Source organism: Poecilia formosa, unplaced genomic scaffold (genome assembly GCF_000485575.1).
Source record: "Poecilia formosa unplaced genomic scaffold, Poecilia_formosa-5.1.2 Scaffold21, whole genome shotgun sequence".
Lineage (NCBI taxonomy): Eukaryota > Metazoa > Chordata > Actinopteri > Cyprinodontiformes > Poeciliidae > Poecilia > Poecilia formosa.
This window is the reverse complement of record NW_006799960.1, coordinates 3,061,373-3,075,315: the sequence shown is the minus strand read 5'-3', so window position 1 is coordinate 3,075,315 and position 13,943 is coordinate 3,061,373. Positions and strand designations below refer to the sequence as shown.

The 13,943-nt window shown below is 40.1% G+C and overlaps 1 protein-coding gene across 4 annotated transcripts in view; it reads left to right on the top strand.

The window, feature by feature from the left end:
* Positions 1–13,943, top strand: part of LOC103135138 (protein FAM65B-like) — a 61,106-nt gene that overhangs the window by 27,996 nt on the left and 19,167 nt on the right. The window contains exon 1 of one of the 4 annotated variants that reach the window (XM_016669315.1): positions 5,445–5,805. The exons of the other annotated variants lie outside the window; for them this stretch is intronic. The gene's annotated coding sequence lies outside the window, so the exon portion shown is untranslated. Of the gene's footprint in view, positions 1–5,444; positions 5,806–13,943 lie in introns of those variants that run through there. 4 annotated transcript variants of the gene reach the window in all.

Below are 13,943 nucleotides of genomic sequence, written 5' to 3'. Positions count from 1 at the left end.
GGATTTCAATACCAAGTTTCCCAAATGCTGCTGTGTGTAGTTAAATATTTTAAAAGCATGACAGCCTCAGTGTAGGTGTGCTTTAAAGTGAAATGCAACTGAGGATAATTTGCCTCTCCAAAAGTAATTACAGCACATTTAGCAAAAAATCACTCCTTTCCTTTCTTGCTAGCACAGTGGACAAGTGGTGAGTACCGTTACCTCACAGAAAGACGGTTCTGGCCCCAGTGAGCAGAATTAAGGTAATTTAGAAAGAGGATCACTAAATCCTCTTGTTATTAATAGAACAATAATCAAGCTAATAATCCATAAAATGTTTTAACCCAATTACATTTTTTTTCTTTTGTATTGGGGCTTGTGCAAATGTGAAAGCATTTTCACCAGTTGGTTTGTGGTAAATCTCTTTTAAAAGAAAAATGTTAAACCAATATAAACCATCTGAAAAGACTTGCCTTTTCTTTCTTTCTTTTTTTTTTTTTTTTTTTAAAAAGGTCACACTTAAAACTAAAATATGCAGAATTTTCCAAAAGCAAGGGCAGTTAAAAGTGGTGCTCAATCACTGGTCATTCATTGCCTTAAAACAAGGTTTTAGGGGGCAGATATTTTTATATCACTGAAGGCAGTTCACTAATACTTTCTGCTAGTGGCATCAGCCATTGTGTTTGGACTCTGCAGCTAAAGTATACTGCCAAAAGTCAGCAGCATCTGAGCACTGGAACACACTGCAAAAAGCAAAAACTCATTTTATTTCCAGTTGCTACATGCAGGAGCATGAAGGATGTTCTTAAAATGTTGTGAGGAAACAGGGTAAAATGTCTCATTTGCTCATTTTGAGAGATTTCTGTGACTGTGTGTGTGTGTGTGTGTTGCTGTTGTTGATGTTCTCCTCTGTGTTGCCTCCGAGGCAGAGAGATTCCACCTGCTATATGCCAGCTGTCGTTAAAGTCCAAAGCAGTCAAAGCACGCAGCATGCAACTGAGTCATGTCTGTGTTTCACACTCAAAGACGTGACAGGAGATGCATGAATAAGTACATCAAATATTAGATAACACAAATACAGCATTGCTTTTGTTTGTTTTAGTGCAGCAAAGACAGAGCAGAGCTTTTAGTGTGTCTGACAATAAATCAGCCCGCACATCATCTGCAACCTGAGCAGAGGTGACAGCGAGCGTCTCCCTTATTTCAGTGTCACACGTTCACCATCAGCTGATCCTCTGCCCTGAAGTTGGCTTTCCTTCCTGACTCCTGCAGAAAAAAGTTTCTAAAAATAAAGTAAAATAAAAGTTCTGGATAGTGAAAAATATGCATGCAGCTGCAACACGGAATATTGAAATAAGCGGGTGAAAACGGAAATGCACATTTTTCCAGCGTAACACGAGCAATCTGCAAAAGATGCAGTCTGTAAGCAGTTGTTACTCAGCTTTATCCCTCAATAGAAAGCTCCAAAATTGAAAAACATAATATTAACTTAAAATTTCTTTAACATACAAACCTAACAGTGCAATGTTAATGCATTAGTGTAGGGTTAGTGAAATTTAAAATGACAAATACATTGAAAACATATAAAAGGAGCCCTCATTTAAAAAGTAGACTTTAAATCTGTCCAAATGTAACACACTGAAGTGACTGTAGTATGGTAGACCAAAAGTGTCACAATCCAAAAAAAGAAAAAGCTTATTTAACAACAACAACAATAATAATAATAATAATAATAATAAATATTAATAATCCAGATAGATTACACTTCAGCAGTCTGTCCTCTTGTTCTAAAATGTTACATTTTAATATCTTTTCAGATTTTCATGCATTATCACATGCTCTGACTGCTTCAGAAAAAAGTGATTTGTATTTAAAAATTAATTCAAATCAGTCTTTTTTGTTCCAGTTTCAACTACAACATTTACTCCGATACGGACAGTCGTTTGTTGGCATGTTTCTCCCAGCGGCCCGCTTTCAATTTGCAAAACATGCAATGACAAGGCAAGTTTTACTCTTCTTAATATCAGTCTGTCTTACTTTAAGCATTTAACTTGCAATGTAGATGTCAAATGTTATTCTCGGGACATCTAACCTCAGAATAAGGTGAAATTAAACTCTAAAAAGAAGTTTAGAGTCTATGACAAACATAGTTTGTCTATGTTTGTCATAGACAAACATGTTTGTCTATGACACATGTTATTTGCCCTCAAAGTCCCTTCAAGCTATCCAACACATGTGGTGGATATAAGGGAAGTTACATTTCTGTAAGTGCAGTTAGAAATTTTGTTCATGTTCATCTTAGTTTTTTAATTCATAAATTTTCTTTGTTTAGAAACTTTATGCTCACAAACAATACCTGTTGACTCCCTTATTGAGTTATTGGTCATAGCTGAATTGTTTTCTTTTTCCACTGCTTTCTGGTTTTTCTTTTCATTAAATTCAGGATTCCAGCTGTAAACAGTGTGTCCAAAGGAAAGACTGTTTCTGAAAGGTGACAAAAAAAAATCATCTTTTCCCCTCCTGATTAGTTCAATTTGCACTGTTGTAAAGATTCAAGACGCTCCCTTTATTTGTTGTTCATCTCTTGCAGATGGTGCAAAATTCTACGGTTTATTTAGTGAGTGTTCCTGCAAACATTTTCTTGAGAAAGTTAATATCATGAACCTCAACTCAGACGTGTCCACAAGAACCTGCCGCTTGTTTCTCATTGACGGACTCTGGTTAAAGATCAACCTGCAGCTGTTCTTCTTTGGTTTACTGACTGCATGTGTGCATGGTGTTCTCTCTGCAGTGTGTCTGAACATGCTGGCTCCCCCCATAAATATAGCTGCTGGTCAGTGGCTGCTGATGACAGCCATAATTACAGGCTGAGCTGTCCAACAGCTGAAGAAGAGAGAAAGAGGGGGTGTGTTTGTGCAAGTGTGGATACTGGTGTTCAAACTGAAGTGCTGACAAAAAAAAAAACCTGCAGAGCTCCCGGGAGGTTTGCACTGGGGATAGAGCAAATTGGGAAACAATGGTATAAAATCTATAAAACATGTCCTCCTTGTCATTAGATCTGTTTCAGTTGGCTTGTATTTCTCTTACTAATTTCTAATCAGGTTCCTGGAGCTTTTGTACTTTTATTTTTCAATTATGAAGGTAATGCATTCTCACTTTTGCACTTTACAAACACTTTTTGGTCCCAAAGTAAAGTTAATTTTCAAACAATTTAACCGAACGCCTGAGCACCTCTGATCCTTCCTATTAAGGTTATTTCAAAGTCTCGTCTGCTCCTAATGATGGATTAAAAAGGACAAGTCATTTTCTGCTCCCGTCGCTTTGTGGAAGGGTGAGGTGAATCGGATTTGTATGGACTCAGCGGAACAACATATCCACTTATGGAGTCCAATTATGCTGGCAGGAGCACTCTGAGATGAGTCACTCCTCAAAATCCAGCTGCAGGAAGGAAATTTTTCCCTCCACCTTAAACGGCGGTACCTGTGCTTTACGCTGTTTGTGGCTTTTTAAAGATGGAGATGTTTGTCTTTTTTTAGATTCCTTTCATGTAATTTACTTTGTTTGCTCCTCGCTTCCCAGGGAAAATCCCTCTGCCTGAGATAAATGGATTAAAATAAATAGAAAAAACACCTTACTGGTAAACTGTAATGCCAGATAATGAACCCAGTGGGTAGGAAAAGGAGCAAAGTGCACTACTTCAGATCTATTACCTTGTTTAAGATGCACTATCCCAAATAAGATAATAAAGTTTTAGCAATAAAAAGCTAAAGTCAGAGTAGAGCAGTGGTTTCCACTTCCAGATCCTCGAGGGTCTGTTACCTGAATGCTTTAAATGTGTCCCTGTACCAATTAAGCTTAAGGTTGAACCACATCAGTATTTCTTCAGTTTTTGTAGCTACATGAAAAAGACCCATTCTTTGAAATGTGGTGTTTAGAACCAGGGAAACGTCTAAAACGTGCTGGACCAGAACTGGGCATCACGGGTTTAAAGAGAACCTATGCTGCATGTCATTCCCCTCTGAAGACACACCTAACCTAACCTCTGGGAAGTAATAGAAGTACTGAGGTTTACTAGTGTTGGTGCAACGTCTGGGGTAGATTTGTTATAATAGTCCAGCAATTTATAGCAGTTAAACGCCACAGCTGTGTATTTTTATGGCTTTCGTTCATCCACACTTCTTCACAAAGGGAGGTTGTATACAAGACTATTAGTGGAACTAGATTAGTCAAATATAAAACATCTGTTGTGCAAACACACTGATTATTAATGCTTCTGTTCTGCTGCAGAATTCAGTTACTAGGGGATTTTTAAAAAATGTGCAAATCTAGAATTCAACTGTTTAAGTACAATTCTTTCCGCAATGATAACTGTTAGTCTGTTGGTTATAGAGCTTTTGAAAATATAACCACCTAAAATGGCAGCTGCAGGACAACAACGCTACCAGCCTCAAAATGCCCCAACACGTCAATAAAGGTTTCCAGTTTACAACAATCAGAGCAACGCAAGTCAGAACGGCATGGCCAATATTCTGGAGTCTGACCGGATCACAGAATATGCTCTGCGAGCCATTTAACGACTCTGTGATATTATGACACTTCTTCATTCTCTGGATGTGAACAAATTAAAGTCCCGAAGGGTTTTTCTCTTATTGCAAGACGTCAAAAGTCCGACTAAATCAAAGTTAAAGCTGATGAATGGAAATATGCACTAAAAAGAAATGAAGCCAAATAAATACTTGGAGCATACTGCAGCTGTGACATGACCAGTGTTGCTGATTGCTGAAATATTGCGCAGAACAATTTAGTCTGCGTTCATCTCGTGCTTATTTTACCATTCGCTAAAATTTAAACGATGATATGAAATTTCATATCATCGTTTAATATGAAATTTCATATTAAACGATGAAATTTCGTTTAATATGAAATTTTAAACGTTCAAACGTTCTTTGAACATGAACGTTTGCATGTTCAAAGAGATTTACCTGATCTCTTTGAACATGCAAACGTAAAATAAAGTGATTTATTTTCACTTTATTTTAACGTTCTTTGAACGTTTGCATGTTCAAAGAACATGCAAACGTTCTTTGAACATGAACGTTTGCATGTTCAAAGAGATTTACCTGATCTCTTTGAACATGCAAACGTAAAATAAAGTGATATATTGCAAATACTGTATTAATTACCTAAAATAAAATCAGTCTGAAATTGGAAGCCTTTTTTATTTTACTACATGCATTGTTTTTATTTAAATTTTGGGCTTTAAAAAGAGCTGATTCAGTCTGATTTACATTGGATGAGAAATAACAAAAGGACAAACACGTATCATGATGTTCAACCCCCACCGCCTTCACCACATGATGGAGTCTCGGGGTTATTCTTCTCAGAGCTGAAAACCGGCTGGTCCCACCCACTCGGTAACATCTCTGGCCTCTGATTGGTCCGCCGTTGTTGAGGAGGAGCGCCTCAAACACAAACTGGAATGTGTGCGGGTCGGCTCGGTGTTTGCCGTGTGTGGACGTCTGGCTGCGGCGTCTGATTATCAGCGACGAAACGACGATAATCTACTCGCCGCTGCATGCTTCTTCTGGGGTAAAGCTTTGTGTTATTTGTTTTAAAGCTGCGCCGGAAAAAATCCTGCAAGAAAAATCAAGCCTCAGCGCTGAAAGCGAAGACGCACTTTCTCCTGTGTTGTTTTTTTATTTTTATTTTTTTGTTATTTTTTGTTTTGTTCGTTTTTTTTTTTTTTTTTTGGTAACGGACGGATGGACAGGCTCAGGTAGACGGGCAGAGACGCAGTTGAGGACTTACTGGTGAAGTTTTGCAGAGGTGAGTTGAAGCATCCGGGAGTGCAGATCCATGCAGAGCGTGTTGGATGAGAAGCGTCTCTGAGAATCAGAGAGGGAAATCTCCTCCCCCCCCTCCCCCCCATTCTCACACACAGCTGTGGAGGGGGAAGATCTTCCATTCTCTGGGGCAATGGGTTAGTAGATCAAGGCGATGCATGAACTGGCTGATGTAAACGGACAACAGCCCGGCAGTAATTTAATTCATAATTCTGGTTTTGCAGATTGTAAATATTTAGTACTCGATCAGCTTCCTAAATCAGTGTTTTGTTTGGTTTTCTCCCCTGTTCCATCTATGAACCACTACAACTAAAAATAAGCCAAAAAAAAAAAAAATTAACATGGATGCTTTGATCCTGAGATTCACTGATCATTTTTGTGACCAATTTCCAAACAATTATGTGAAGCAATACTGATTTTAGTTAATTTAATATATATATATATATATATATATATATAGTGTATGTAAATCTTATAATGCATAGCTATAGTATACCATGCTATTCTGTCACAAGCAATCATCATATATTTAAATTGGGACCAGAGTAGATGTCACACTGTGTGAGAGGGAGGGCAATTGGTGTTACACTTCACTTCAGCAGCATTTCGTTCAAAACATGATTAGAGTTTATTATAAATTACCTTCAACATTTTATAGTAGTGATTAGACTAGTTAGCACATTTAGCACAGCTAGCTTTGCTGAATGTAAACATCAGTCTCTGAGGATCCCCTCCAGATTTATTCTGTCAGATTCCCAGAACGTTGCCTACATGTCCTAGTCTAACATGACCTTTGATCCAGACTTTGAAAAGGTGCAAAGGAGAGCCATTATGTTCAGCTTCCTGTTATGCAGCAGCCTGAAGGAAAAGCGAGGATGCCATTCGCTTCCATTCTTCAAGCTTCCAACACTTGGCTTATTCTAAGAAAAACTTATTCAGCTCTCCTTAGTAGAAACTTCCACACGCAAGAGTGTTGCTTTTAGAAATGGGTCATTCGCTGACTGGTGTGCAACATCGTTTCTCCTTGGCGAGGCTGAAACATGAGGTCCATCCTGATGGTTTTAGGAAATTCCTTTGCCGAGTTTTTTTATTTTTTTTTTTGCATGTCATGAAGGTCAAAGGTTATCATTGCCACCCATAGTGGACCTGTCGGTTAAACCAGAGTAAACAAACAAAGGATCAGGTCCATTGTCTTTAAAGTGTCCCACCAGTTCTCTATCTGCCAGGACGCCTTTTAGCTGTCAGCTGGCATTGCATTTCCAGCTGCATCTCCTTCACGCTGATCAAAGGCTTTCCCTGCATCCACAATGCTCTAACATATTCGCAGTTTTATCCAGATAACTGATCAGCATGCCGTGCAGTTTTTGTTTTCCCCCCCAGGCTGGCTGTGTAGCTTCTGGGGTAAAAGTTTTTCTTTATTTTCTTTAACTGCAGCACCAGTCTGACTTTGATATGGTTAAGTGGAAGCGCTTTGCTTCGCTGCCAGGCTGTTTGGGCCATGCCTAAGCTGAAAAAAGGGGGTTGGTGAGTGTGTGCCTTTTTTGTGCCAAGCTGAGAGAGGCTGCAGGGATGCAAGACCGGCGTCTGTTCCCACAAGCTTTCCCATCACCTTCTCTCCACTTTACCACAGCCGGCTTTTCATTCCCTGCATCTGCTGCCCTCGGTCTCAGCCCACTTTATTTCTCCTCCTTTTCTTTTCCTCCCCGTCTCTCACTTTCTTTGCCACACACATGCAAGGACAAGAGCACATGCACGCACACACACACACACGCACGCACACACACACATGCACTCATTTCCTTTTTGTTTCCCCCCAAAGCCTCATTAAAGAAATTATGACTGTGTGGTTTGGAGGAAAATCAAACGCTCTGTCATTTTTGTTGGGTTTTCCCCTTGACTTTAAAAACAAAACAGCCGTGTTGATGCGAGCAGAGGAAACCAACAACACCTGAAAGCTAACTTTTTTTTCTCTCTCTCTCTCTCTTTCCCTTTTTCTCTCTCTCTCTCTCTCTCTCTCTCTCTCTCTCTCTCTCTCAGTTTCTTAAAGCTCAGGGTGATTCCTGCGGGGTTCTTGTTCTGTCAAAACTCAAACATGTCCACTTAAGACAATAGAGGATTGGTGAATCAGGCATGCCGCTGTTAGCTTGCTAACTTTAGTTTTAATTATTCTAAGCATCGCTTTTGTTTTCACTGTAAATCTACAATATTGCCAAAGGTCTTTAGTCACCCACCAAATTGTTGAATTCAGATGTTTCACCCCCTGCCATGGCTGCGGAATGGCTTGCATCCTGCTTCTTCTAGCATTTATGAGAGCGAGGTCAATGGATGCTGAGGTTCATGACTGAAAACTTTATCCAGACTCTGTAGCTACAGATCTCTGATCTTTATGTGGACCACAGATTAGCCCAAGATCAGTGTACAGAGATCTTAGAGGAACGGGGCCCTCGACTGAAAAGCCACATTCATGCTTATCTCAACAAGAGCAATGCAAAGCGTTGATGCAGTGGTGTAACCCATGCCACCACTGGGCCTTGAAGTGAAAATCTATGCCTCTCTATCTGGAAATCCAGTTGATGAGTCTCTGTTTGGTAGTTGCTAGAGTAATTGAACCTTGTCGAGAGTAAAGTTTGGTGGATTGTCTGAACTTGAGCCCTTAGTTCCAGTGGGGACAGCTTGGGATGGTCCCTTCCTAATCCAACATGATTGTTCACCAACACACAAGGAAAAGTCCAGAAAGACATGGATGGAAAAGTTTGGTGTCCTCAATCTGTAAGTCAGGCCGTCTCATCCATCGTCATAAACATGAGGTCATACATTGACCTCCCAAAAGATTTGACTCTGTTAAAGCAGGATAGTGTGGCTACGTTTTAACCCTAAGAATTAAGAATGATTAAGAATACTCTTGGCAACACCGTGCAATTACGAACTTCTTCCATCTGTTTTTAGGATAAGAAAAGCTTCCTGGCAGCTGGTCAGCAGTGTGCAGCAGCACTGCCACTCTATGCTCTCTAATTATCATACCATTTGCTACAATCTGAAAGCAACTCTTGCTTTCAGATTGTAAAATCAAGGGTTGTGTAACTCTCAGTGCTGTAGGTGATATCCAGCATGCAAGTCTTGCTTTGTGGTTTGCCCAAACACTTGACAGAGTCTTGCTTGATTTCCATCTTCGTCACGCTTGTTTGGTTGGTAGAAAGGGGGACTGTAACGCACAGGAAGTGGCAGGTTTGGATTTGAAACGGTGGTATGTAAAATATGTGCTAGTGGCATGTTTGTACCCAGAGTCTCCATCCAGTTAGTCGGTGTTGCTGAGAAACTAAATATCACAGGCAATAATACTGACAAGTCGCCACAGTATGCAAGACGGCCACAGGGCGGCTTTAAAATGACAGGCCAGCCGCTGGGCGATGAAACATTACTTTTGTCTATGTTTTGTTCTTTCTGCTGTCAACGATTTGGAAGACAAACATATTTTAGAGGAAGCTTTGCTACTTTTCTTTGGTTTTATCCAAATGAAAACATTTCGGTAGACTCATCATTCAACCCCATGTGACATAAATTACTGTCTACTTTAGAGCTTGATTATAATATGGTGGACCGCTTGTTCGTCCTCTTGATGTTGCTTTTCTGTCCATGTCTGTCTCCATCTATGAGTCGTGCCGGTAAGGGAAGGGAAAGGGAACATTCTTACAGCGGGAGAGTCTGCTTTGTTTCCTCGCTTTATTGATGGTGTGAACTGTTGAAATATTAACTGTTCTTGAGAATGCAGTTTACACAGGAAGCTTTTACTGTTAATATTTCACTGAGATTAGGTTTTAGGATACCTTAAACCAGTGGTCCCCAAACTTTTTCCTGTGACGGCCACATAACTTTTCCCTTCTCTGGTGGGGGGCCGGAAATTGCTAAAGGGGGGTTTCTCGATTGATTTTTACCCAGAAAGCACATGGGCAAAAACCATGAGTGAAACAGTCACTGGGACTAACTAGTATATATTCCATTGAGGGAAAGTAACTTTAACTTATTAATTACTCATATGTTAACATAAAGGCTCGTTTTGAAGTATAAGTTGCTACTTACAGGCATTGCTTCGAAGAATTCAACCTGGAATGCAGCGTTCATAACAGACACGTGTGTTCATCTGCTCTACTGCTAGCAAACAACCGTACTGATTAAATAACATAAAAGTCAAGCAGTTCCCTAAAAGTCCAACAGATGGCAGCAATGCGCCACGCAAAACAAAACACCCACAGTTCACAGGACACACTTCCTGCTAAAGAGCCCCCTGGTGGTTGAAGAAAAATCCACATATAAACCGGAAAATACAATAAATAAAAAAAAAAAAAATCTTAATGCTCTCTGGTATTGTTCAGGGGGCCGGACCAAATGTGGAGGCGGGCCAGATCTGGCCCGCGGGCCATAGTTTGGGGACCCCTGCCTTAAACGATTTAAACTATAAACATTTTGTTGGTGCCACTTGGTGCGCAGGAATGTCAAATTTGCCTTTTGTTACGACTGAACCATGAAAAAGCAAGACTCTTAATTTGGAAAGCGGCAATGAGCTTTATTTTGAAAGCTTTGGTTCACTGGTACTCTGGAAACTCCACGTAATACATAGGATTTTATTTTGAAATGCCAAACCAACTCATATTTCCATTTCACTGGCTCAATTAAAATGGTTAAAAAAAAAGTTAGGCTTTTATTGTGAAATGTTGGCATTAGTTCTGTTTATAATGTGGAACCTAAATTTGCAACGATCTAACCGGTCAAATATGGAGTCTTTTACTTTGAAGATCATCTGCAAAAAAATTTGTGTTAAACTTCCAGCATGGTTACTTTTACCGTCGCTGGTTTAGTTCTATCTGCAAACTTTATTTTGGAAGTCTTTAATTACTCATTAAGTTAATTGCTGGTTTTGGCCCATTAGGAATTTAGATCCTTCTTTACTTTTAATTAAATTTTAGAATAGCGTGACACTTATATCAAGGAGTATCTTTGAGCTTTACACATAAGACATGGAGTCTCCGTGTTACCTGGATGATTCCTGTCTTTTCTTGGGCGAGTGTGAAGAATCTCCCTGCAAAGCAAAATCAACAAGGATGCGAAAGGTCTGAATAGACGGCCACTAGGCTGAATACTCACTTTGCGTTTTGGAATCTGACAACTCTAAAGATAAACAGGAAATCGGGACAGCCTATTTAAAAACATAGAATAAAGTTATTTTTAATGTCTGACAAGGTGCTTTCAAACTTATTTTTAGCAACAGTCTTTCAAATTGTTGCACAAGGATTTCACAAAAAAAAAACTTCCTGTGCTCGTTGATCATATGCAGATCGGACGGAGACAAACGTCCCATCAGGTCACATAAGGTGAGTTTCTGCTTTGAGTCAGAGGTTATCTGGCCTCTGGTGCGACTGCAGGGTCTTATCATCCTGACCTGACAGGTCCAGTCCTGCTATCACTGCATCCTCACAGGGTGTAGGAGGTGATTCTCCCTCAGTTTGGGAGTTTCTGGTGTCAAGAAGGCTGTTTGGCTGTTACCGTTGTCGGTATGTGGAGGGAAGGGTAGAGTTTGGGAGTGGACGGACGATTGGGACTGAGGAAGCTGGAAGGAATGATTTGTGGATGTGGGCGACGGTATTCTCTGGGGCCGGTCGGCAGGACGGGAAAGGAGAACGGTGATTGTGGCCACACAGGTTGTTGTGTCTGGGAATGGAAACCTAAACGCTGATTTTACCGAAACTGGCTGACAAAATTGTGCAGTCATTATCCTTAGTTAGATCCAAGATAGTTTGTTTTTTTTGTCCACCCACAATGAAATAGTCAATATTATTCTATATGATTGTTAGAAAATGTAGTTCAGTCCATGTGTGCTTCTCTAAATTACTGAAAATGTTTCTGTTTATTAAAGCTTAAAATATCCACATTCCTTCCTCTTTATGTGACTAAGTTTTGTGTTTTTGTGCTGTTATGCAATGTTTTGTTTTTGTAGCATTTTTTATTCATTTATTTTTTCAATTTCGCTACTTCCTGTTTTATGAATGTTGCAACCTGGATGAACTTTCCTTACCGTAGATGTATTGAAAAGCTGCAGATAAAGGAGACTTTCTTGGAGGCTCTGCAGCCTTTTGGACTAGTGCTGATTAAGCAGAGCCCGCTCTCCAAGCTGCAAATAAGAAAAAAGAAGAAAGTATGCATTTTGTGCTTCCAGTGACATCACATCCAAGTCATTGCACTTATACACAATAAACACAGAAACCATCCGTTTGCTTGGATTTGTGGGTGTTGAATAAGTAAGAAGCAGTGCTTTATGAGGAATGATGAACAGTAGAGTTAACGTGCTAGCGGGCGAATGAGAGTTTCTGAGGGACATCTACTGCTACGAGCACTTGCTCATTTCTCTCGTGGGTTTTCCATCTTTCTCGCTTTACTTTTCTGTCCCACTCCACAATTCTCACTCTCCATCCCTCTCCCTGGATCTTTCTCTATTCCCTTCCCATCTGTTTTCCTCCCTGCCTTCCCCTCCCCGCCCTGTCTCCAAACTCCTCCATAGATACAGGCGAAGAATTTATGGAAGGGAGAGTTTGAACCTATCCTCACCCTTCCTCTCGCTGTCTCCGAGCAGATCGGCACGACATTCCTTGTTTGCGCACAAATGTGAAAACGCTTTCCCCTTAATCATCAGCTCCGACTGTGCCACACAGATGAACTTGATATCATGAGTGAGCTGCGATGTTTGACGTACTGCCAGGGAGTAGCGGCTGCGTTATGGCTGCCATAAGCGTTTCGGGGTCATAAGCTCATAATCTGTTTTGGTATGTGGTGCTCTGTCTCTGCAGAGTCCAGCAGATAGAGGATTCGCTGTTGGTCCCCATCTGTGTGTCATGATCTCTTTATGTCTGCTGCTTTGTTTTTGGTGGCAGGGCGGCAGATTGGTGACACATCCAGCTGCAGCCGTCTGGATGGCTTTCCCCATGGTTGCTGGCAATAAGTCGGACATGAGCCGTCAACTTTTCTCTCTCGGCTCCAGCCTCCTGCCATCGTGACGCTCGTGTAAAATAAAGTGCACGAGCGTCCTGGATGACGGATGTGTTTTCATGGCATTGTGCAATAGTAGGGTGGGGTTAGAATGGCCATTCCTGCTGTTATTATAGTAGCTTTAAAGTTTGGGTTTCTCAACAAAATCGTCATTATCTAAAGATGCTGATAAGAGCGCCACTACTAAACGAGCTTTGAAACCAATAAGGATATTTCTGAAGGCGTTGGAAATACCTTCAGAATAAATGTCTTTATTTCTGCACTCTTAAAATGTTGCATAAAAAAATGTGTTTTAATGGTTGATGTCCTGCTGGAAGGTGAACCTCAGTTTCAAGGTTTTTGTTGCCTCTGTATTTCACTTAATGCACCTTTTCATCAAATTTGACCAGATTTTCTGCTTTTGCTGAAGAAAATAATCCCACATCATGGGATGTTTTTTTCACAGGAATAATATATTTGCAGTAATTCACTCTATATGTCTTACAGCATATTTCTTTCAAAAATGCTTTTGATTTCATTCTTCCATAAAGGCCAAAATTGTGGAGTGTATCATAATGTTTTGTCATCAGATTTTCCCACCTGAGCTATGGTTCTCTGCAGCTCCTCCAACGTTACTATAGGCCTCTTGGCTGATTACAATCTCCTTGTCTAACCTGTCAGTTTGGGCGTGTTGATCGGTGTCCAGTTGTGTGAAACTCTTTCCATGTTCAGATTATGGATCTCACAGCTCTGAGATGTTAACAGCTCGGTATAATCCACTTTAAATTTCTCCCTAATCCAATGTTTTTAATAATGTCTCCACAATGTTTCTGTTCTTAAACTTTTACAGAACAGCTGAGATTAAATTACTAATCAGGAGTCTTTCTGGGTTTTATTTGGGGGGTATCAAAGTAAAGTGAACATATTTTTCAGATTTTTAATCTGTAAAAACTTTAGAAAACTTCATGGTGCTGTTATGTTGCTCGATTGCACACAATCCAAATGAAATACACTGAAGTTTGTGATTGTTAAAAGGGACAAAATGTGGAAACGGTTTAAGCCGTATGGCTACTTTTGCAAGATGATCAACAGTTAAAATATAACGTA